The sequence below is a fragment of the Prionailurus viverrinus genome, chromosome D2 (assembly GCF_022837055.1).
Source record: "Prionailurus viverrinus isolate Anna chromosome D2, UM_Priviv_1.0, whole genome shotgun sequence".
Classification (NCBI taxonomy): domain Eukaryota; kingdom Metazoa; phylum Chordata; class Mammalia; order Carnivora; family Felidae; genus Prionailurus; species Prionailurus viverrinus.
Window position 1 is genome coordinate 77,158,958 of NC_062571.1, and position 24,822 is coordinate 77,183,779.

The 24,822-nt window shown below is 42.7% G+C and overlaps 1 long non-coding RNA gene across 1 annotated transcript in view; it reads left to right on the plus strand.

Annotated features, from left to right (window-relative positions):
* The window catches only part of LOC125148115 (uncharacterized), a 38,579-nt gene extending 18,879 nt beyond the window's left edge, over window positions 1-19,700 (plus strand). Inside the window, exons 5-6 of the long non-coding RNA XR_007145426.1 lie at window positions 16,888-17,037; window positions 19,544-19,700. This is a non-coding gene — a long non-coding RNA (uncharacterized LOC125148115). The remainder of the gene's footprint in view (window positions 1-16,887; window positions 17,038-19,543) is intronic.
* Window positions 19,701-24,822: the final 5,122 nt, after the last annotated feature.

Sequence of the window (24,822 nt, forward strand, 5' to 3'; positions counted from 1 at the left end):
CAACCTCAGAAGCCCCCAGTTAATTTCTAAAGATAATGTGGCAAATTCCTGCAGAGGGATAGTTCTACCTTCTAATGGAATTAGCAATATTCAGAACACTTTTCTGAGCCTTCTTGCTTGCTTCTTATCTAATACGCTCCAACACCACCCCCAGAACCTCGTCACTCGGTTGTTTATTCCTTTTAGGTAGTCAGACTTGTTTATCTCTATACCTTTACTCTTGTTTTTTCTTCCAAATTTTTATTAAATTCTAGTTAGTTAACATACAGTGCAATATTGGTTTCAGGAGTGGAATTCAGTGATTCATCAATTACATACAACACCCAGTGCTCATCACAAGTGCCCTCCGTAATACCCTTCATCCATCTAGCCTGTCCCCCACCCGCCTCCTTCCATCAACCCTCAGTTTGTTCTCTATCTTTAAGAGTCTCTGATGGTTTGTTTTCCTTTCTCTTCACCGCCCCCCCATATGTCATCTCTTTTGTTTCTTAAATTCCACATATGAGTGAAATCATATGGTATTTGTCTTTATCTGACTGACTTATTTTGCTTAGCATAATACACTCTAGGTCCATCAGTGTCATTTGTAAATGGCAAGATTTCATTCTTTTTGAAGGCTGAGTAATTTTCCATTGTGTGTGTGTGTGTGTGTGTGTGTGTGTGTGTGTGTGTGTACACACACACACACCACATCTTCTTTATCCATTCATCAGTTGATAGACTTTTGGGCTCTCTCCATAGGTTGGCTGTTGTTGATAATGCTGCTATAAACATCAAGGTGCATGTACTGCTTTGAATCTGTATTTTTGTATCCTTCGGGTAAATACCTAGTGCAATTGCTTGATTGCTCTACACCTTTCCTCTTTCTTTAGCTTGGCTCGTGCTTCAATTATTTTACTCTTGTCTCATGAATCACACTTTTCTGATTTTGAATCAGCAGCCTTTGTATGGACTATTCTCTGGTAGAATTTGAAGTAGAATTTTGAACTGTAAACAACTGTAGGGAAATATGCAGAAGTCCAAATCTTCTTTCTACATTTTGTCTCATGACAGACTGAAAAATATTTTATTAATTTAAGAATTTGCAGATAAAATGAATGCCAGGATTCAGTTGGCCCATTTGATGTCTCTTTCAGCATGAGATAAAGGAGACTGAAATGTCATTAGAACTAATTCTGCTAACTTTTTTAGGGATCGTTTGGTCATAAAGAACAGACATGTACCCATGCTAACTTTTAAGCAAAGATCAAAATGGAGTTTACTGGAAGAAAATGGTGCAAACCACAGAAGACCAGCTGGGTGTCTATAAGAACCCAAACTACTAGGACCTGGCCTGTGGGGGCCAAGATCACCATCTGCATCTTTTTGGGGCTCTGGCTCTTGTCTTCTCATATCTCTGCAATTTAAAAAGAAACTAGAAGCAGCCAAGTCTTCAGCTCAGGTCTCCAACTCTGAGTCCCATCCTCTGTGCTCTTTACCGGTGTCCACTACACTGGGCTTTGCAGGAGTAGCACAGGGCATCTCCAGATAACTCAAAAATACCCAAAACAATGAAGATGCTGACCGTCTGGAGAACCCCTTCATCATTTCCCTTAGCTTCATATGTCAGGGCTCTATGTAAGAGAAGCATTTGAAAAAGGGGTTCTACTCTCTATTTTGTGCTCCCATAGAATCAGTACTGGGAAGAATTGATCAAACAACAAAACATCAAGAACTATAGTTTATAGGGCTTTTTTTTTTTACTGTTATACTTCATTTAGTGCAAATGAGGAAGTTGTTTACTTTTAGAATGTGTTTCCTTTTAGTTTCTTAAGACAAGAGTCCATTAGTTTTCTGGCTCTCTAAATGTGGGACAAAACATTGACTAAAGCAGGGACCAGCAAATTATGGCCCTTGGGCTAAATCCAATAGCTATCTGTCAATAAAGTTTTATTGGAAGACAGCCATGACCATTCATTTACATATTGTCCATGTCTACTTTTGGGTGACAATGGCTAAGTTGAATAGTTGTGACAAAGGCTATGTGGCTTACAAAGTCTAAGATATTTACTACCTGGCCCTTTACAGAAAGCTCATTGATCTCTGGACTAAGGAGATATAAAACAAGAAAAATTTTTACTTCCGTATATCACAGAACAATGTCTCAGATGGCTGTGAAGCCAAAAGACTAACGGTGTAAATCTACAGGGAGGAAGCCATGTAGCCAACATCTCAACTTCATGGTGAAATCTGGCCATGGACTTGTTTCAGGAGTATTAGTAAACCAGGGTCTCCCCAGGTGATGTGCTAGATCAAATGTTTTCAAGTACAGGTTGCAGTTCAAATAGTTTGACAAGAAATAAATAAGCTATAGGGGAGTGTGAATTACAACCAGATTCTGGGTGTATGTTATTGGAACATCACAAACTATGGGTTGAATAGTATCCTCTCATGCCTTGCTGGAGCTCTTGAGTGTTCCAAGGTAAAATCTGACAAAAAGTAAAAAGAAAATATGTACTTGACAGGTAATGAGAATACAACTTTTAGGTGGTACACTGGATGATTCAGAAAAGAATTTTTATAGTTTTATTTTGAGTATTAAGGAACAAAACTTGCTTGAGGTTGGCAGGGAAAAGCTGTGTTGGTTTCCATGACAAAGTATAGCCACTGCTTCTCTTCTGTGTTGTCCTTTGAAGATGCTGTCGGAGCAAGTGGACTATGCAATGGCATCTCTAAGGGAATATATAGCCTGAGTCACCCGTTCCTTCTGGTACCTGGTCAGCACCCCCAGTCTCTTACCTAAGGGGAAGCTTTCTCCTTATCCAATTTACATCTTCATTTTAACCTGATTTTAATGTGCCTTCATTTTAACCTGACAGACTTCCCATCTTATTAAGCATTTTTTCCAAATGTCTCTTTATCATGTAGTTTACCGTTTTAACTGTGTTCTAGTTCTGATTTTAATATTTGAATAAGTTAGCTCTTTGTGTCCGTAATATCAATGATAATGATATTAGTTATAGCCTGGTATTCATCTATCAAACACCTCTTTATGAAACAAGCATTTGAAATACTTTATCTCATTTGACCCTCATATTGGCCCTTGGGACATGAATATAACTATAATTTTTATTTTACAAATGATAATGAGGCTTAGGGAGATAAAATAATTAATGTATTCATGCATTCAGCAAATATATACTTATGGCCTACATGTGCCTGGTAGGCACATGTAGGTCGTAAGTATATATTTGAGCAAATAGTCATGAAGCGTGAGCTCCTACTCGAGTAGAGGAGGCAGATAATAAAGAAATGAAACAAACACGTAATTCTAAAGTAGGCTGAGGGATCAATAGGAAAGAACAGAGTGAAGGACAGCAAGAGGTCACAATTAGCATGTGGCTGCCTGATTCCTAAGTTTATCCAAACTCAAGCCTATCTCTGAGATCTCTGTTCTTGAATACCTCCCTATCCTTCCTCCCTCAGTGAAACATGCTAGCCTAGAAGTTTATCCAAACTCAAGCCTATCTCTGAGATCTCTGTTCTTGAATACCTCCCTATCCTTCCTCCCTCAGTGAAACATGCTAGCCTAGAGTTGGGTGGGATTTTGAGATCCCCTTGGTCCTGCCTAATTATCTTGTAAGGTGAATTTCTCCCTTTTCTGTTTTTGTCCCTTTCTTCTTTGGGTATGGAGACCCCACAGTCTTTCCCAGAAGACTTTTTCTACTATTTTTTTCTTTCTCGTTTTTAAACAGATGAGCAAGTTCCTTCCGTCTGTTTACATTATTTTATTCCTAGCAGGGAGTGTAAGGTATTTAATTCAACTCAGCAAGAATTCAAGATGCCTGGGGCTTAGCAGAGTGCTCTCCACCAACATTTATTGAATAAGTGAATGGACTAGGCTTAAAAGAAAACACATTTAAACCAGACAGGATCCCTGTCCTCAAGGAGTTGACCACTGGCGGAGCAGACTGAACCAGAAAGAGCTCCTTATAGTTTAAGGCAGGAAGAAGCAGGCATTGATGAGGTCCACATAAGGTGGCTCTCCAAAATTTCTGCTCTGCAAAATTCCAAGAGATGGGGTTTGTTTTACGATTCCATTAAGAGCTCCCTTCAATGGTCAGCACTGATCTGTAGCTCGTCCGTGAATTGTGTCTAATGATCTTTTGACTCAAAAGGAGGACAATTTTTTTTTCTTCAAAACTGAGATAAGGCTCTGCAAGTCTTTGTCCAGGATGGATTTGACAGCCCTGTTCCCAGGGGCATACATTTGTTAGGGTGACATTGATGGCAGTAGTGAGCAGAGAGGTGATGGAAAGGGAGTGTGTATGTGTGAGACTTACTCAGCTATGGGCAATCGATTTAGTTATACGGTCGGTGTCCCCAGAGGCAGGGATTTCCATTTGCCACAATCAGCACCCCAAGGAAGGGGATGGATAGCTGCAGCTGAGTGTGTTATTTACGACCTGGACCACAGAAAGCTCATTCCGTTGTAGGAATGTGTGTTCCCTTTACTCCAGCTCCGCAGAACTCTCTGACATTCTCAGGCCGTGAGCTCTTCTCTACACGAGCTTGTATTAATTTCCCAGGGCTGTTGGAACAAATGGCTGCAAACTGGGTGGCTTGGAACAACAGACATTTATTCTCCCAAATCTGAAATTAAGTGTCAGCAGGTGCCTGTTCCTCTAGAGGCACTTGTGGATGACCCATCCTTGCCTCTTCCAGCTTTTCCAGAGGTTGCTGGCAGCCCTTGGCCTTCACCTCATAGCTTATGGCTACACTTCTCCAGCCTCCTTCCCAGCGTGCCTCTGTGTCTTCCCATCTGTCTCTTGGTGAGGACACCAGTCATTGACCTTAGGGCCCAACCTCCTCCAGTATGACCTCATCTCGCTTGTATCTTCAGAGACTCTGCAAAAGCGATCATAGTCACAGGTATTGTGGGGTAGCACTTGAACATATATTTCTGGGAGACACAATACAACCCACATGCCCCTTGCTCCTCTGAAATGGACCTGGAATCTGAACGCTTCTCATCATCTTCAGGGTGACCACCCTGGTCCCCACCACCATCTTCTCTCTCCCCGGTGAACTGCAAGCCTCCTGAAGACTTGCCTGATTCCTCTCCCACTCCCCTCCATCCACTCTCTGCCCCGCAGCCAGGGCAAGCTATCCGAAATACAGATCACAGTGTTTCCTCCAGGGACTGAAAACCAAAACAGAACCACCACCCCAAGTAGCCCTGCAGTGGCCTCCTGCTGATGCTGGAGAGGAACCAGGTGCCAACGTGGCCTCCTGTTGTTCACTGCTGCTGCCTTCCGCTGCTCAGATGCCCCGAACTGCCTCCTGCCTCTGGTCTTGGGCCCCTGCCGTGGCCTCTGCATGACATCTGTAAGTCAGGCTCCATGTTCTGGATCTCATTTCATATGGCACCTTCAGGAGAGATCTAGAACATTCATCCTGCCCCCGACTCCCCATCGGCTCCTCTAATCTTTCCAATGCTTGCTTTTCCTCACAGCAGTTATAACGGCTGCATCGTCTTGTTGATTTACTTAGATGTTGGCATCTCTGCTTCCCACTAAACTGTCGATCCCATCAGGCTGTAGCCTGGTCTCTATGTCCCTTTGTGTCCCCGGTGCCTGGACAGCGTCTGGCAAAAGCAGGTGCTGGAAATTATCCGTTGGGTGACTGAACAGAGGAACGAGCTGTGACTTTGCTTTCCTCACAAAAGAGCCTTTCAAGTAGCTGGTGATGTTTGGTTTTCTGATTTCCTAGACAGGAAGATCCAAAGAAGGCAATGAGGGAGGAGCGGGTGATGTGAGAGGGGAGCAGAGGACCCTGTTGGTGAGGGAGGAGTCCAGGGATGGTCCAGAAAGCACCGCCAGAGGAGCGCCTGGGTGGCTCAGTTGGTTAAGTGTACGATTTCAGTTCAGGTCATGATCTCAAGGTTGTTGAGTTTGAGCCCCACGTCGGACTCTATGCTGACAGCTCCGAGCCTGGAACCTGCTTCAAATTCTGTGTCTCCTTCTCTCTCTGCCCTTTCCCTGCTCGTACTCTGTCTCTCTCTCGAAAAATAAATAAAACATTTTAAAAAAAGCTCTGCCAGCACTCACACGTGCAGCGGATGGTGGGGGGGGGGGTGGGCATTTCATGGGGGAAAACATGGCTGACCTCCCAACAACCCATGAAAACGTGTGCACAGTGAAGCTGCGGTAGCAGCAGGGACCGCGACCTGCCTGCTCCTGTCCCCACCTCGCTCTTGCAGTGACCCCCTCTTCTGGCCGGTCATCCCATGTCTTCCTGGTTTCCCCTTGAATTGCTCTGTAGGATTTCCAGCCTCTGTGCTGGGGCGGGGGGGGGGGGGGGGGGGGCTTCCTCTCCTCACTGCCCAAACCACCAGTCCCCAAGGGGCTCTCTGTCCCTTGTCCCGTGTGGAGCTGCAGGGAAAGGCCCATCCCCCCGCTCTACTGATCACGGCAGACATGCACGTGGCCCTTTCTCTGCTCCAGGCACTTGATAAACTCCCCACATTTCACCAAGTCACAGGCCCTTTCCTCCCTCTCCACCGCTTAACATCCTGTGACCCGTGACGTGTTAAAGCCGGTGAAATCCAGCCTTCAGTCCTGCCAGAGCCCTGTGAGGAGGCACGATCACTGTCTCGCTTAGGGAAGGGGCACAGGCAGTCGATGTACTCCTGTGGTACAGTGGCGATCGGGCCGGAGCCCAGAGCCCAAGCTCTTCATGGTCACATTTCTGCCTCACCTGGGCACCGGGCCACACCGTTATCTGCCCCTCCATCCTGTCTATCTTTGTGAGGCAGAGGCCTGTGAGTGAACACCTGCACACAAGCTCTTTCGTCCTTCATAGTCCAACAAAAGGCCACCTTGAATATCAACTTGGGCAGCTACTTGGAACGGCCACTGGGTCACCCGTTCCACAAATGCTCTGGCTTTGAACCCCAATTTAGCCTTTCCTGGAGACCTTACCCGTAAGCCCAGCACTTTTAGATGCGAGTAAAGGATCCCTTGACTGCAGTGACTTCGTAAGAGGATACCAATTTTCTCACCTACCTGGAAATCCAGGGTCCTATCCAAGCTTGATCAGTGGCTCTGTGATGCTTCCAAATGCTCAGGCATAGCCATCCTCAGGGTGTGGCTCCCCTCGTTGGGGTCGTGACTATGTACAGAAGAGAAGAGAGTGTTTCCTTCTCGTCTCTTTTTATTTGGATTCCAAACAATAAGACCTCCAATAACCCTCCCCATCCCCACCTATTCCTAACACACCCCAGAATGTTCCATTGGCCAAGCTTGGGTCACCTGTTTAGACTGTAGCTGCAAGGCAGTCTGGGAAAACTAGTGCCCGGCCGTATCAGCCTGGATAGTGACTTGTGATAAGCTAGCACAGTTTTGTACAGTCATGGATGTTCAATGATGCTGAAATTGATTTCCCAGAAAGGTTTAATCGAGCTCATTATTCTCAAGATAAGCAGACAGGAAAATAGGCTATATATTTTAGAAAGCATTCACTTCTTCATGCTGAAAAATAAACTTTTCATCTTTGTCAGTTTTCTGGGAAATTCTTTACGTAGAATCCCTCATCCTCTGGCAATTTCACATCAGTTAGGTATTATGGTAAACGAGTAAGTTGTTCTTCCAATTGGCCAATCATACCAAAGAAATCCTGGTAAGTGGTTACAGATTTCTGAGCTCTGACAAATTTATCCAGTCTGGTCAATTCTCAAACAGACTTCACAGATTGCTTTTAAGGCTTCGCCATTTTCCCCTTTCTTTTGATTTTTTTCAGGCAGAATAGAGAAAAATGGATAAAAACTGAAATTTAAGTAATGCCCAGACATTTTTGCTCTGGATGGGGTATTGGTGGAATGAAACACTTGAGACTCATGGTTTCAGAGAGTTTTGGGCTTATTCTTGGGTGGTTGAGTAAAACACGTCCAGTTTTCTTGTGATTCTTAGGTGCCCATTAGCAAGTTGATAGAACCATTATGTTTTAGGGAATGCATATCAGACGTTCAGAAGTAGTTGCATTGTTTAGATGAATGATTAGTAGTTCATCAACAATGCTTACTATTTACATGACTTTGAGTATTTTTTCTTACAAGTGAGGAAACTGAGGCCCAGAAGACTCATTTGAAATCACAGGTGGTTACTGGCAGAAAATCATGAACTTAACCAAACACACTACTATGTCCCCACCTGGCTGGAACTTTTAACGAGCATTGTAGTGTAATGACTTCTTTGCCCTTTCTCTCATTTCCTTCTGTCTGGAAATTCATGTGAGAAGCAGAAACACTATGACCTAAATAATATTTAATCATGAATAAGAGTCACAGTGGCCTCCTTATCTGTAAACTTGTTTTCTTCTAACCTTTATAAACGTACTGCCCAGAATAACTGAAGGTCTGGATGGGCCTGTACAATCACATTTAGTTACCTTTGTGACCTTCTCCTCGAAATTCTTATAAAGGCACATTTTCTAAGCATTGTGTACAGGGAATGTGTACGATATAAGATTTCTGTCAAAAAGCACTCAAATAGTCTTTAAACAATTGATATTCAAATATGAACTGTTTAGGATCATAAATATTTACAAGGCTGACATTTGATAATTTTTTATGAAAGCTGAGATAACACTTTAGCTGCCACTTAAGGTTTTGGAGAGAAAGTTGCCTTTGCTTTTTGGAGGTAAATGTGTTTGTAGTAGCCTTTGTTATTGGTTGCCTCATTGGTAATTTTCTTCTGTCTTAAGGCAGACACAAATGTCATTAACGTCTCAGAAAAATGTGCCGGTAGAAGTCCCCCAAGGTCAGCTGAAAATCTTATTCATTCTCGTAGCCCCTGCAGCATTCAGTGCTCTATCTAGTTAGCAAAAATGTGTATGGAGCCCCTTCTATGGGCCAGGCCCTGTGCCTCACTCTGGAGATAGCGATGAGGGAGACACATTCCCAAACTCTCAGACTTCATGGGCCTCATCATCCAACATAACGTTGACCACGTCCCATTCAATACTTATCAAGGTCAGCAAAGGAATGAAAGCTATTTTTCCTTTGGTTGTAACTTCGTTAGCAGGATATCACTTACACAAGTAAGATGAAGCTCTGTGATCCTCAGGTGCATTATCCAATGCTTACTACTCACCAGGTACTATCTTACCTTATTACCTATCCGTGCAATAACTCTAGGAAGAAAGTAACTGTTGGTTACTTCCCCATTTTGGAGATCACAATTACAGGCCCAGAGAAGTTATATATACCTGGGCCAAAGTCACGGAGCTAGCAAGTGGAGGAACTAAATCGAAACCCAGGTGGTCTGACTTCTGAGTTATTGGCCACTGTACTGTGCCACCTTCCATTTTATCTGCTGTGTTCTCTTTTCGCTCATTGGCCAGCTGCTCTCGTCAATTTTTGGCCATGTATTTGCAAACCTGTGTTTTCTCTTCTCCTTTGTGTTGTGGCTGGGTGCTCAATTGCTGAAGAGGCCTGGAGAAGGTTTAGCAGGAGAGGTATATGAGCAATAGATCCCCTCCAAGTCCTGCTGGAGAAAGCCTTGATCTGGAGATCTGCCTCTCTGTTGAAGGGACCTGGTGATTTTAGAAGTTTTTTAAAAATGTTATTTATTTATTTTGAGAGAGAGAGAGAGAGAGAGAGAGAGAGAGAGAGAGAGAGAGACTGAGTCTCAAGTAGGCTCTGCACTGTCAACACAGAGCCCAGTGCGAGGCTCAATCCCACAAACCATGAGATCATGGCCTGAGCTGAAATCAGGAGTCAGACACTTAACCAACTGAGTCACCCAGGCACCCCAGGACCTGGTGATTTTAAAGGAGCATCATAAAGAATGGGAAGCCAGGGTGTGCTGAGCCAATTGCTACTGGCTGGTTTTCCAACTCTGCATCTAGTGGCTTCCTGTAGTTTGAAATTGGCCATAGTAGGAGTACTTATGCCATGGAAACTGGTAAACTGTACAGATCATGCCCTCCCCTCAACTAGAGCTAGTAGTTAGACGTTTACTAGCACACCCCCGGAGAAGACTGAAAGTCACCAAAAATCAGTTTAGATTCAATTTCTTTGCAACCAGCAAGATGTCCCTGCTCTGGAGGCAGGCTCCCGGATCCCAGCCACAGTCACTCCCTGGGTCCCCTTATCCATCCACACTGTTCTCCTCTGCCTTCTCAAATTCCATTCTGAAGTCGCCTCCATTCTTTCCATCTCCATCCCAATGCTTCAGCCCACTTATGGACTCCCCTCTAGACGGTAGTAACAGCTTCCTGACTTGTGCCTCTGGACCGAGTCTTGTTCTAACTAGCAACTGTCAACCCCCTGCTTAACCAAGGGGGTGGGGCTGTGATCTTTCTAGAACACAGGTTCCATCTATGGTCAGTCACCTATTTTTAAAAAAAAATTTTCTTTCAACATTTTTTATTTATTTTTGGGACAGAGAGAGACAGAGCATGAACGGGGGAGGGTCAGAGAGAGAGGGAGACACAGAATCGGAAACAGGCTCCAGGCTCCGAGCCATCAGCCCAGAGCCTGACGCGGGGCTCGAACTCACGGACCACGAGATCATGACCTGGCTGAAGTCGGACGCTTAACTGACTGCGCCACCCAGGCACCCCGGTCAGTCACCTATTTTAAAAGAAGACCTTAGTTTGTTGTTGAAACCTTTCAGAATTGGCTCCTGCTCTTTCTGTCCTGCTTTACCTTGGGCTGTTCCTCTAGTCTACCCTACATTTCAGCCTCACTGAGCTCTGCTGATGGAAGGGGTCACTCTAAATCCCTAAAGGATTTTGCGCAGAGCGTGATAATCCCACTCATCCCATTAGGTTGAAATCTGTGTATTCCCATACCTTCATCTGGTCTTCGTGGTCTTTGAGTACCAGGAAGACGTCTTACTCAACTTGGTCACTGTTATAGATATCTAGAGGTTTGTTTATGCATTACCACTCCTTCATCTTTTGGGGGGAACTATTTATCTCACCCCTACTCCTGTACCATTTCTGTGGTTCTATGGGGCAGCATCTTTGAACCTATAGCCAAGACCTTGGCTCAAGATGGACGAAGCAGGGTCTTCTTTGATATCTCAGAACTAGAAGAGAGTAAAAAAATGGAGAGAGCAAGCTCCCTTTCTTGATGCTGGGATGCAAGATGTCCTGTTCCACGAACTGCTGGCAGTCATATTCTGAAGTGTGCATCCAGGATAAAGGAACCCAATCATCAGTGGAAGACACAACCTGCTGATGTAGAGCCAAGCATAAATGAGAAGTTGGGAAAGAGGGATTACTGGCTGGGGTCTGTTCTTGAGGTTGGGCTCCCCTTAAAGTGCTATGATACCATGGCACCTTTCTAATAAACAGACACATTTGTTTAAATTAGTTTGGGTTGAAATTCTCTAGCAACCTTGATGGGGTAGACAGAATAATTCCTGCCCCAAGATAGCTATGTCCTAATCCCTGGAATCTGTGAATATCTTACATTACACAGCAAAGGGGAATTACGGAGCAGATGGAATCAAAGTTGCTAATCAACTGATTTTTTTTAAGTTTATTTATTTATCCTAGAGAGAGGCAGGGGCAGAGAAAGCGAGAGAGAGAGAGAGAGAGAGAGAGAGAGAGAGAGATTAAGAGAGAAATAGAGGATCCCAAGCAGGATGGATCCCAAGCAGGCTCCACACCAGCAGTGTGGAGCCAGATGTGGGGCTTGAACTCACGAACCCCGAGATCACGACCAGAGCCAAAACCAAGAGTCAGACGCTCAACTGACTGAGCCACCCAGGCACCCCAACTAATCAACTGATTTTAAGATAGAGAGATTATGCTGCATTCTGTGAATGGACCCAGTGTCATCACAGAGGTCCTTCAAAATGGAAAGGGGAGACAGAAAAGGAGGTCAGAATGATGTGAGTAGGATTCCACTGGGTATTGCTGACTTTGAAGACAGGGAAAGAAACCACGAGGACACAGGCAGCCTGTACAAACTGGAAAAGGCAAGGGAACAGATTCTCCCTGAAAGTCTCTAGAAGGAACGCAGCCCTGCATTCCTTGATTTTAGCTTTATAAGAACCACGTTGGACTTATACCTATAAAGCTGTAAGACAATAAATACATTTGTGTTCTTTTAAGCCACTAAATTTGTTATAGCAACACTAGAAAACTCATTCTCTCTAGCACCCTTATAATCAGAGAACATCTCTACTCTCAGTACCTCAAACTTTAAAATTCCTTTCTCTGAACCCTTGTTTCCATTTTTTTTTTGCTCTGTGTTCTTAGCATGTTCTTTAACTATTCTTTATGATCTTTAGTCTCTGCACACACATATTTTATTTTCTTTGTGCAAATCTTCTGGCCAAGTTGTTAGCATATGGAGAAGCATCCAACAGAGTAACAATAGTAAGAGTGGTTTTTACTAGTAGTAGACCAAAAGGTTCTTTACCTCTACAGGACCTAGAAAAATGCTTCTAAGTAATTATTTAGAAAAACTTTGTGAAATTGAATTAACGTGTTGACCAAAACCTGCCCCCACCCCCCAAAGCCCCAAAATACATACACACACAAAACACTAAAAACAAAACAAAACAAAACAAAACACCCACCACCCATAAAAACAATTCCTTAAAATTTCTGGCAAGTATTAATTTAAAAAAAAATTAGAAATAGTAATTAAAACTGGTCAACCCCCCTTTTAAGAGTAAATTATAAAACAGCATCACCATAAATGCCTTATATCTCCTGCAAATTACTTTTTGAGAATTCAGACGTTTGATCTTTATCTTTTCTCTCTGGCTTTTCATCTTTAAATATGAAATATACTGGTTTCAGTCTTGTGATGTTTCAGTGACAAAGTGAAACACTAGGTTTCTTAAAGGATGAAATGAACCATGAGTATATATAAATTATTTAATTAAAAACTCCCAATTTATATTCAGTTGGCCAAGTTGTATGTCTTTAACAACTTCATATTGATTTTAATTTTATATTTGTCAATATTTTAAATGAAAAAGATACCCTTTGGCTCAAGAGATTTTGTAGCCTTTCCTTCTCTAGGGTTTTCATTGCCTCCTGAAGCCCATCTCAAAGATCTTTGTCATTAGTGTGGGACCGTCCTATAAGAGCTTGCGAAAACTCAGAATATGACTAAATGTTGTAAATAGTAACTGAAGTTTTAATGTGAAATGAGCATTTTATTGAAACTAAATTCAGGGCTCTGCATGAGCCTGCTATAGATGGGTTTAGCTTAATGTGCCTGGGTTTTCATGAACAGATCACTGAAATGAAAGGGCATATAGTGAATTTTGCAGCCAGGTTTGGGGGCTGGGACTCAGATCTCAGTTCAATGCAATTTGTGATCTTAAGCAAATTATCTGACCCTTCGGTTTTACGTTATTATTACTATTATTATTTTTTTTATCGTGGGATGCTTCTAATATGTAAGAATAATATGGCAAACTCACCATCTAGCTTTAACAAATCTTAACATTTTGCCATATTTGCTATGGGTCTTTTTTTTTTTTTTTGTAAGAAATAAAATATTGTGGATCTCTGTAAAACCCGTCTCCTCCCCCTCCCCCACTCTAGTTCTTTCCTCCTCTAGTCAATAACTTCTGTCACGAAGGCACTGAGTGTCATTTTTATGCTTTAGACAATCTTACATGTTTTTCAAGTCTGAATAAATGGTATCCTCCTGTGCATATAATTTTTCAACTTCCTTCTTTTATATAATATTTTGTTTTTGAGGCTTATCCATGTCAATGTAGCTCTTATATATTCATTTGAAATGCTTTGCCATTTTCTGTTATACAAATATGACAGTTTATTTTTCCATTCTCCTTTCAATGGATTCTGAAATTGTTTCTAGTTTTTCACTTTTAGAAAAAAATGCTGCAGCAAACATTTTTCTACATGACCAAGGGAGAGGGTTTCTAGGCTAGGAGCATAGCTATGGAATTGTTAGGACTTAGCACACATACATCTCAAACTTTCCCTGATCTTGTCACATTGCTCTCCAAAATGATCAGCACAGTGGCTGCTGTGTAAGTCCCGTTTCTCCACATTGTCACTGGTCCAGTGGTCCCCCAAACCAGCCCTTGGTTCAGTGATGTCCTAGAAGGACTCACAGCACTCAGAAATAGTTTCTACTCCTGGCTATGGTTTATTACAGGGAAAGAAAACAAAGCAGGATCCATACAGAAAAAGGGCACAAGGGACCAAGTCTGGGGACAGCAGGTGTGAGCACCCAGAAGTCCTCTCCCAGTGGAACTGTACAGGATGTGCTAATTCCTTTGACACCTAATGGTAGCAATAGGTATGAAGTATTGTGTGTCCAGGGAAGGCCTAAGTGTCTGGAGACTTTAATGGAGGTTGATCGTAGAGGCACATGTTGCCTTTGTGACTAGCTCTAGTTACTGAAACTCCAGATCTGCAGAAGGGAAGTAGCTGTTCACCAAAAATCACAGGGTCTGCACACATTACCTAGACAGCTGGTGTAGCATGGTTAGAGTATATAAAATGCCTTATCACTTAATATCATAAAGATTCCAATAGCTCAGTCCCCAGGGACCAGCCAGAGGCTAGACACGCAAGCAGGCCCTCCCGAGAATGTGTAAGATTTAGGCAGTCAGGCCTGCTGAGTTAATTTTTCTGCACACTTGCCAACTTGATATTTTCATTCTAAACTTTTAGTCAGTTTGAGGGGTGTGAAATAGCATCTCATTAGTATTGTAATTTGCATTTTCTTGATTACAGGTGAGACTGAGTTGTCTGTTCTTCTGTGAGTTGTTCATTTTTAGTAGCCTTTCTTTTCCCCATTATAGTTTTGGTCTTTTCCTTATTGACTTGCAGTTCTTTCCACATTTTGAATATTAATCCTATGGTGGATGCGTGTTGCAAGTATCTTTGCCCCATCTATAAATTGACTTTCTCTTATACTCCCAAATTTAAAAAAATTTTTTTAAATGTTTTTATTTATTTTTGAGACAGAGAGAGACAGAGCATGAGCAGGGGAGGGTCAGAGAGAGAGGGAGACACAGAATCCGAAGCAGGCTCCAGGCTCTGAGCTGTCAGCACAGAGCCCAATGTGGGGCTCAAACTCATAGACCATGAGATCATGACCTGAGCCGAGGTTGGATGCTTAACCAACTGAGCCACATAGGCACCCCACTCCCAGTTTTTTGAGTTATTTTTTTATGAACTTGTGTTGAATATTATTGAATGATGTTTCTTTATTCACTGATGTATTCATTTCTTGTGGCTGCTGTGACACATTACCACAGACTTGATGACTCAAAGCAATAGAAATTCATTCTCCTCCTCCAGTTTTGGTGGCCAGAAGTCTGAAATTAAATTGTCAAAAAAATAATAAAATTTAAAAAAAATTGTCTGCAGGGTGGGTTCCTTCTGGAGACTTTACAGGAGAATCCATTCCACGCCTCTGTCCTGTCTGCAATATTTGCCAGAAATCCTTGATCTTCCTTGGCTAGTAGCTGCATTACTCTAATGATGGAATCTATTTTCCTGTTGCCTTCTCCTCTGCCCTGTCTTCTCTTTATGTTTTTTATAAGAACACATCATTGAATTTAGGGCCCGGATAATCCAGGATGAAGTCCTCATCTCAAGACTTTCTTAATTATGTATGCAAAGACTTCTTCCAAATCAAATAAGATTCACAGGCTTGGGGATTAGGGAAAGGACATATCTTTTGGGAGACCACCGTGCAGCCCACTATAATTGAGATGACCCTTTTTTTCTTCTTTAATCTGTTGATGTAGTAGATTATATCTATATTCTAACATCGAACCATCCTTGCATTCACAGGATAAATCCCAGTTGGCTGTAATGTTTTTATAGCTGCTCTCTCTTTCTCTGTATGCGACAGAGCCAAATTCACTTTCCTTATATTGTATTTAGCCTTTTTGCCTCTGTGCTCATAAGTAAGATTAGACTATAATTTCCTATAGTCTGTATAGTTAAAATATTGTCTAAATATAGTTACTATATTTTCTTATCCAGCTTTGATTTCATGGTCTGATGAAGTAATTCAGGGCCTTCCCTCTTCCTAGTTATTGGAATAGTTTGTGTAAGGTGGGAAAACTTGCCTATCACAGCCACTTGACTTTAACTGAGGCTCAGTTTCCTCATAAGTCAAATGAGGAGAATGCTGGCACCAACCCTGGGGATGGTCAAGAAGATTCGAGATAAGGCTTGCGGTGAGGGGGCTGGCACCCAGGAGCCCTCTATAAGGTGGGCTGTTGGTACTGCAAGTGACACCTGTTCTAAACAACACCTGATTTTGCAGCTGTTGATGCCTCCCGAGACTGTCCTCTCTTGAGATACCTCTGATGTTTGCCCAAGTTCAAAGTGAGAAGTGTCTGGTGTAGAGGAGAGAACATTGGACTGGAAGCCAGAAGGGCTGGTGTGGCTGTTAACTACCTGGGCGGCTTTGATCAAAGCACTTGTTTTGTACCTTTCTGCTTTTAGACAGTTTTCTTTTCTGTTTTCAAGCAATTTTGTCTCTACTGCTTCCAGGGGTTCAGCATGAGTAACTTCCAGGCAGATTCTCTTTTATAAAAATAGCTCCAAATCCCACGAAACATTCCTAAGAGGCTTTGCTGCCTGTAACAGACAAGAAACTGTCCGTTAGTGGATCAAGCAGATTTAATTTGCCTTTCAAAAGTGTTCAAGTTTGATTAAGAACAACATTTAATGAATAATAAAAGCTACTGTTTGTTGACATCCTATTATGTTCAAGGTACCCTGCTGAGGTCACTAGATAAATTCCACCAGCCCCCTGAGTCCTCATTTTATCAATGGGACACCAATACTTGGAGAGGTGAAATAACGTGCCCCAGGTCACAGAAATGCAAACATTTATTTAATCCTTGCATTCATTTCCATAATCTCACCAAGCCACAGACTTGCCAAAAAAGTAGCTGATGGAAGTCCCAGAAGGTGTCACTCAGAGAAGAAGAGACTGGGTGCTCCAGACATCTCTGAGCAGCCAATGTAGTGATCTGGGGTCTGTCTGAATGGTGGCTGGAGCATCGTGGCGCCTGCTGGGTGAGTGACGTACTTACTGATCACTCTTTACTACGTGCTGTTTGCCATGCAGAGAGCTCCCATATGCATTAACTCATTTGATCTGAGCATCCGTGCTAAAGAAACAGAGACAACTGAGCTCATTCAGAAGGATCCAAAGCACTACGTCAGGCTATTTGTCTCAAGTAGTCACTGCTCTACTCAAAAAATGGGAGGAGAGGCATTAAAAACACGAGTTTGTTGCTAGCATAAGTGAAGATCCTAACCACACCTAGCTTCATTGGAAATCTGACACCTAGAATATGATGATAATGGTTCAGCCTGCTCCAAAGGTCAACAGAGCCTTCTCTGGCATCCCGAAAGCTATGAGGACTGATTAATGGGCCTCATTAGTTAGTGTAATCGGGTATTATGAAAGCTGCAGCTCCTGCCACGATGGGAATATCAGGTGCCAACTCACAGGTGCGGATGGACCCTGTTATTAATAAGGCGCTCTCAAAAATTGCAACCTAACTCCTATTCGGGTTGGTTAAAGGAGAAATGAAAACAAATCGGATTGTCAGATTGGGTAGCACCTTACAACTGGTGGACAGGATTCAGAAGAAGTCATTATCCAGTCGCAGAAGCCTTTCCTGTTCATTTTCTTAACAGTGGTAACGAGGACAATAGATGCAAAAGGAATGACTTGGTAATGTTGGATGTCATCTTGAAGCCTTTTTATCACAGAGTGCCAGGGTGTCTATGAGCCTGGCAGTATTGCTTCTGGAAGGCAAGTCCTTAAGGAGTCAGGATGCTTTAACTGCTCTTTGTTTAAAATAGCACTTTGCCCTTAACTAACCTAATTTCTGGGGCCATGTCTTTGGCCTTTCAGAATGACCCATACGGAATTTCTTTGGGGTCATCGCTATGATACATTGCTCTCATCAGAGGTGGTTTCATAAGTACTTATTGAAGGACTCTGAGATTCTGGGGTTGTAGAGTGTGTCGGATTTGGGTCTATATTCCCACATGCATGGGAAAACTGGCTGAATGTATAGTAAAGTTCTGGAATCAAAAATTAGTCCAGATTGCTTTCTGTATCTGCGACAGGGGCTAGGTGCTCTCTGGGATGCAAAGAGGCAGAAGACATGGTCCTGCCCTTCAAAAAGCTGAGGATGAGGATGAAAACCAGCCTTCATGTCAAGTGCCAGTGCCATTTGGTTGGCTGGTTGGTGGTGGATGCCTGGAGGGCAGTGTTGAGACAATGTTGAGACCTAGTCTGGGATCAGTGGGAAAAACACTGTGCTCAAATCTAACATCTATCGTGATCAAGGACGTGGGAGATATCACAATACAACATATTTTCCATCCCCAGCTCAAAAAGCATAAATAAACACAGTGCAATATAGCTGGTGTCGGGGAGCACAGGAATATTTTGATGATACTTGGTGGTAGTTCCATTGGGGGTACGAATACCTTCCCCCTTTAGGGCCAGGGGTTGTTCTAGTCCGCTGTGGACAGACTGATGCACATCTTGAGGAAGGATGTGAGGTTGCCGTGCAGCTCAGGCACCCGTGATGGCAGCTGGTTCATAGAGATGCTTCCGAAAACGAGGTAGAACGGCGCTGTGGTCGCCTTGTAACTGGTCACGCACCTGCTGCCCAATGCTGACAAGCCCCAGACGCTGCTGGGTCCTTATGACTTTGCAGAATCTGTCACATAGAAGAGCTTGCCTTTTAGAATCAGATGAAGGGGTTTTGGTTCTTATATCCAAAAGGTAGCTTTGAGAAGCCCTCCGGGTGTGTGGAGGGGGCCCGGATTCTGATGGGGACTCGTACACACTGGGAAGCTTACGATGCCACCCAGCATACAGGATTCAGAACAAGACTGACATGAAACCATAATACAACTGTGTTTTCAAAATGACACGGAGCTTCTATACATGCTGAAATTTAGATGGTTTCTTGCTGGATTTTAAAATTTCTTGGCTTTCTCCCTGCTTAGCTGGTACCCTGCATATGTACTTGTTTCACTCCTTGGAGATTCAGTCCTGGCTGTAGACCTACCCGTCAGACAGGTTCAGGAGTGGCAGGACAGAAAAACAGCACTTTCTGTCATCCTTGTGGCCATACCCGTATTCACTCCATGCTTTGGCTGTTCTAACTCCAGTATGTGCAAAATATGCTTTGTAGAAATGCTTACTGATGCTGTTCCCAGTGGCTTTTTTAGCTCCACCCTCACAGACAGCGAAGGGAACACCCGCAGAGCCGACAGAACAGGATCAGGGAGAGGCTTGGCTCCCAGAAGGAGTGTAATTCATTCTGGCTGCTTCCAGGAGAACCCAGGCTGCCAGAGTGGGGCATCTCCGGGTAGTCCAGTAGCTTCTCGGTGCTGCCCCCACACTGCATTAAAGCCGTCTTGAGTTCTCACAAGCCCTGAGCAGCCTGCCTGCTTGGCTGAAACTAAGCATTGGGGAAATTCCTTGGCCCTAAATAATTGCTGTTGTAACATTCTGAAAAGACCGATTTCTCCCCTTACATTTCAACAGATGCAGAGAATTAATTCCACCTGCCACCGCATCCTTGAATAAAGAGGTCATTCGTTGACAGCACTTCTCGCATCCACTCATGGAAGCACAGAGTGTTCATGATGTCTGGTGAGTACCCATCCAGAGGGGAGACGCTGGAGGGCTGGATGGCAATGCTCTCCTTGCCTCTGACTTGTTATTTTCCCAAGTGATGTCAAAAAGCTTGTCTTAGCCTTCCTGTTCATTAATAAAACTCCTGGCTGAGACACACTCATGCTGACCATTAGACTCAACACGTGTTTCTTTTTTTTTTTTTTAAGAAATTCTTTTTTATTAAAAATTTTTTTATTTTTATTTATTTTTGAGAGAGAGACAGCATGTGAGCAGGGAAGGAGCAGAGAGAGAGAGGGAGACACAGAATCAGAAGCAGAGAGAGGGAGACACAGAATCAGAAGCAGATTCCAGGCTCTGAGCTGTCACCCCAGAACCTGATTCCGGGCTCAAACCCATGAACTGTGAGATCATGACCTGAGCCGAAGTTGGTCGTTTAACCAACTGAGCCACCCAGGCGCCCTCAACACATGTTTCTTGCCTACGTGTCCTGCCCTAGGTTGGAGGTTGAGAATCCCGAGACAGCATCTGTCCTGGGTGTCTTGCAATCCAGTAAGGAGCGGAGATACATAAATATCTGTGCGCCGGTCCGGTAAGGACTGTCCTGGAGGGGTGGACTCCAACTCATACTTCTTTCTCTCATATTTGATAATCCATCTAGTAGGAAGGCACATTAGCATCGAAAATATTCCAGATCTGACCACCTGTGCTCAGAATCCTCTGATAGATCCCCTTTTCACTCATTGCCAAAACCTAACATCCTGAGAATGGCTGCAGCCTGACCCCCCGGGGTGTTTCAGAACATGATGTCTTACCCTCTGCTCCAGCCAAATGTGCCCGGCACTTGGTAGGCCCTCAGTGAGTATTTGCCAGATGAATGGGTGATTTGAATGACTGCATCACTGCAACATTGTGTGGGAGCAGGGGCTGACTATCACAAGGGACAGGTGGGGATGTCTGAAAGGTTTCAATCATGAGGACACCACTTCTCAGCTGGGTGTTTTACAGGCCAGATGGCTGGTGAGGATGGGAGCAGCTGGGTTACTTTCAGGCAGTGGGAACAGCAGTCAGAAAGGCACAGGAGGCTGGCAGAGAAAATTTAAGAGAGCATACTTGTTCAGTGACAATTTTATGACATCTAAGTGTCCTGTCTCCAGACTCTTTATCTTACATGACTCATCATATTCTTATAAAGTCTGAGGTTTTTGTAGTCTTAGCTTAATCTGAGTCAAGTACTGCTCTGAAAACCAAATTCCTATTGGAAGATTTAAATTTGATGCTGGAAAATAAGGGGTATTCTCACCCATTCTAGACAGATTCCTAAGATAGTCAAAGGCATAAATCTATACACAGAAAGAGGTATAGCTAGAAATACAGAGACTCAGATTTGTTGGTATTGATTCTCACAGGGAAAGGGAATGAAAATATCAGTTAGGGTGGCTGGCTGGTGGAGGTAGGGATCCTCCACCCTCAACCTGATGTTTTTCAGAGAAGCTGAGTTTGACAGAAGAGACAAGGTCCTATCTGAAATGTAGGCTTGGCCCTTTTACTCCACAGGGACTCCAGCATCATGGATGAAGTGATACCATTCAAATTTCTTTAGGATTCTAAAGAAAATTAACTAAAATGTCCAGAATTCAATGTGTGATATTTAAAAAACAACAAAAACTCTACCAAGTTGGGGCGTGAGAAAGCACTAGATTTTGAGGTCAAAACCTGGGGTTAAAATCCCGGCTCCACCCTTTGGACTTTGGGCCAAATGGCTCTTATGAGTCCAGGTTGTCTCCATGATAAACGATAGATCCAGTGTGTGAAACGGCCCAATATAAGCGCTCAAAAATTATTAGTGAAAACGGAATCTGGAAGTTATAATTCAGGCCGACATGCATGAACAAAAAGGAAGCTAAACAACAGGAAGCTAAACAAAAAGGAAGCTAAATCTAGAAAATATTAGTCAAAGTGATGGAGGGCAAAGATTACAGAAAGAGATGCCAAGGACTAGAGAACAACATTTTGTATTTTCTAATGTTATTGATGAAGTTGGTATTCATTATTACAACACTGATTCACTTGGGATTGAAAAGGGATACCATATGCCTTACTGCAGGAACGAAGTCATAATTCATTACCGTTAAAATAAAATCATTAGGATGACATATTACCAACATAAGGAACACAGTCACAAAGCTCTAGAAAAATCAACAATTTGTGAGCAAGCTTTCGTCGGTAGAAATGCATGAGTGATTATGATACTGTGGCTCCTTCTTTATCCCAAGGGTTTGGGAAATATTTTGGGGGTTCTTTGGGTTGGTAAGACCCCTGTATTCACATGGAAGTATGAGGCAGGATATTGAGTTTACAGAATGCAGTTCACTGGCTTTGAGTATGGTTTGCAAGGGAAATAGATCTATTTGGCCATAAAGTGAGATAGGTCATGCAGATGAGAATGCTTCCCAAATTGCAAAGTACTAGAAACATGTTGGTTCATTTTCACTTTCTACCTTCCAAAATTATTCATAGACTAAACGAGACAGTGCTACCTAGAGATGCCTTGTGGATGATGTCCAGTGCGGAAAGATGTGTGGAGAATGCATGGGAACCTTCATTAACTTGGAGGAGGATGGGAAACTGGGGAGGATGGAAAATTGGTGCCACTATTGTGGGGGGCCATTTGTCAGCTTTTAGGGAAACTGAATATACACATACTCAAAGACTCAGCAATTCCGGGTTGAGGAAATTTCTTGCCTACATCAAGACTTGCATACAAGGATGTTTACCACAGCATTGCCTGTAATAACAAAGGTTTGGAAATAAGCTAATATCCAACAGTAAGAGGAATTGGTAAGTGTGGCAAATTCATAAAATGGAGTATCATATAGCAGTTAAAAATAATCGTCTATTTACTAATCAAGCCCAACAGAGAAAAAAAGACTAAAGACTTGAATAGTCACTTCACTCAGTGATTGATAAATGTATAAAAAGACCATCGAGTTCATTGGTTATCAAGGAAATTCAAACTAAAGCCATATTTTATAGTTACAACATTGACACAAGTTTGATTATGACAATATCAAGTCTTTGAAAAGCTTAGAGCCACAGGAACACTTACCCTCTGCTGGTGGGAATGGAGGTTGCTGCAGCCCCTTTGGACGTTGGTGTGGCATTGAGTGAAAGTTGAAGACGTGTGTACCCCTAACCTAGCAATTCCGCTTTGTGGCATCGAGGTGCTCCTGCACAGATGCTCAGGAACATTCATACCAGCTTTGTTCCAGTAAAACACTGGAAACCATCCAAATGTCTGAGGATGAAGACTGGATAAATAATGATGCGTGGTTATGCAAATTAATACACAATAGTTATAAGCATCTGCAGGAATGAACTGTGCACATAATACTGAATTTTTAAAAGATGCGTGAAAATGCATGTAATTCCATTTATGTGAAGTTGAAAAGCATGAAAAATCAGACAATATATCATTTAGGAGTATATGACGCGTATGGCAAAACTAACAAAGAATAAGGAAATAATGAGCAAAACTTTGGGATACAGTTACTTCTAGAGGGAGAGAGTTTGGTTGAATCTGGGGGGCCACCCTGGGTTTCTGTGGCACTGGCAATGTGACTGCAGGAGGACTACCAGGGGCTCATTTTATGCTCAACCTCAATACCCTTGTATACACATGTGAAAAACAGACTGATCTCAAAGATACAGTGGTATTAAAGGAAGAAAGTAAAAAGTCAAATGAGCTACCCAGAACATTCCTGTCTGTGGGGAAAAGATAACCCACACTAGTAAAATATTGTTAGGGATGCCTTTAGATGTAAATAAGGTCACTCAGGGAAGTTCTATTATTTATTTATTTGTTTGTTTATTTGTTTGTTTTTATTTTTTTAACTTTATTTTTTATTTTTTAAAATTTACATCCAAATTAGTTAGTATATAGTGAAGCAATGATTTCAGGAGTAGATTCCTTAATGCCCCTTACCCATTTAGCCCATCCCCCCTCCCACAACCCCTCCAGCAACCCTCAGTTTGTTCTCCATATTTATGAGTCTCTTCAGTTTTGTCCCCCTCCTATTTTTATATTATTTTTGTTTCCCTTCCCTTATGTTCATCTGTCTTATCTCTTAAAGTCCTCATATGAGTGAAGTCATATGATTTTTGTCTTTCTCTAACTAATTTCACTTAGCATAATACCCTCTAGTTCCATCCACGTAGTTGCAAATGGCAAGATTTCATTCTTTTTGATTGCCGAGTAATACTCCATTGTATATATATATATACCACATCTTCTTTATCCATTCATCCATCAATGGACATTTGGGCTCTTTCCATACTTTGGGTATTGTTGATAGCGCTGCTATAGACATGGGGGTGCATGTGTCCCTTCGAAACAGCACACCTGTATCCCTTGGATAAATGCCTAGTAGTGCAATTGCTGGGTCATAGGGTAGTTCTATTTTTAGTTTTTTGAGAAACCTCCATACTGTTTTCCAGAGTGGCTGCACCAGCTTGCATTCCCACCAACAATGCAAAAGAGATCCTCTTTCTCCGCATCCTCGCCAACATCTGTTGTTGCCTGAGTTGTTAATGTTAGCCATTCTGACAGGTGTAAGGTGGTATCTCATTGTGGTTTTGATTTGTAGTTCCCTGATGATGAGTGATGTTGAGCATTTCTTCATGTGTCGGTTGGCCATCTGGATGTCTTCTTTGGAGGAGTGTCTATTCATGTCTTTTGCCCATTTCTTCACTGGATTATTTGTTTTTTGGGTGTTGAGTTTGATAAGTTCTTTGTAGATTTTGGATACTAACCCTTTATCTGATATGTCATTTGCAAATATCTTCTCCCATTCTGTCGGTTGCCCTTTAGTTTTGCTGATTGTTTCCTTCACTGTGAAGAAGCTTTTTATTTTGATGAGGTCCCAGTAGTTCATTTTTGCTCTTGTTTCCCTTGCCTCTGGAGACGTGTTGAGTAAGAAATTGCTGCGGGCAAGATCAAAGAGGTTTGCCTGCTTTCTCCTCGAGGATTTTGATGGCTTCCTGTCTTACATTGAGGTCTTTCATGCACTTTGAGTTTATTTTTGTGTATGGTGTAAGAAAGTGGTCCAGGTTCATTCTTCTGCATGTTGCTGTCCAGTTTTCCCAGCACCACTTGCTGAAGAGACTGTCTTTATTCCATTGGATATTCT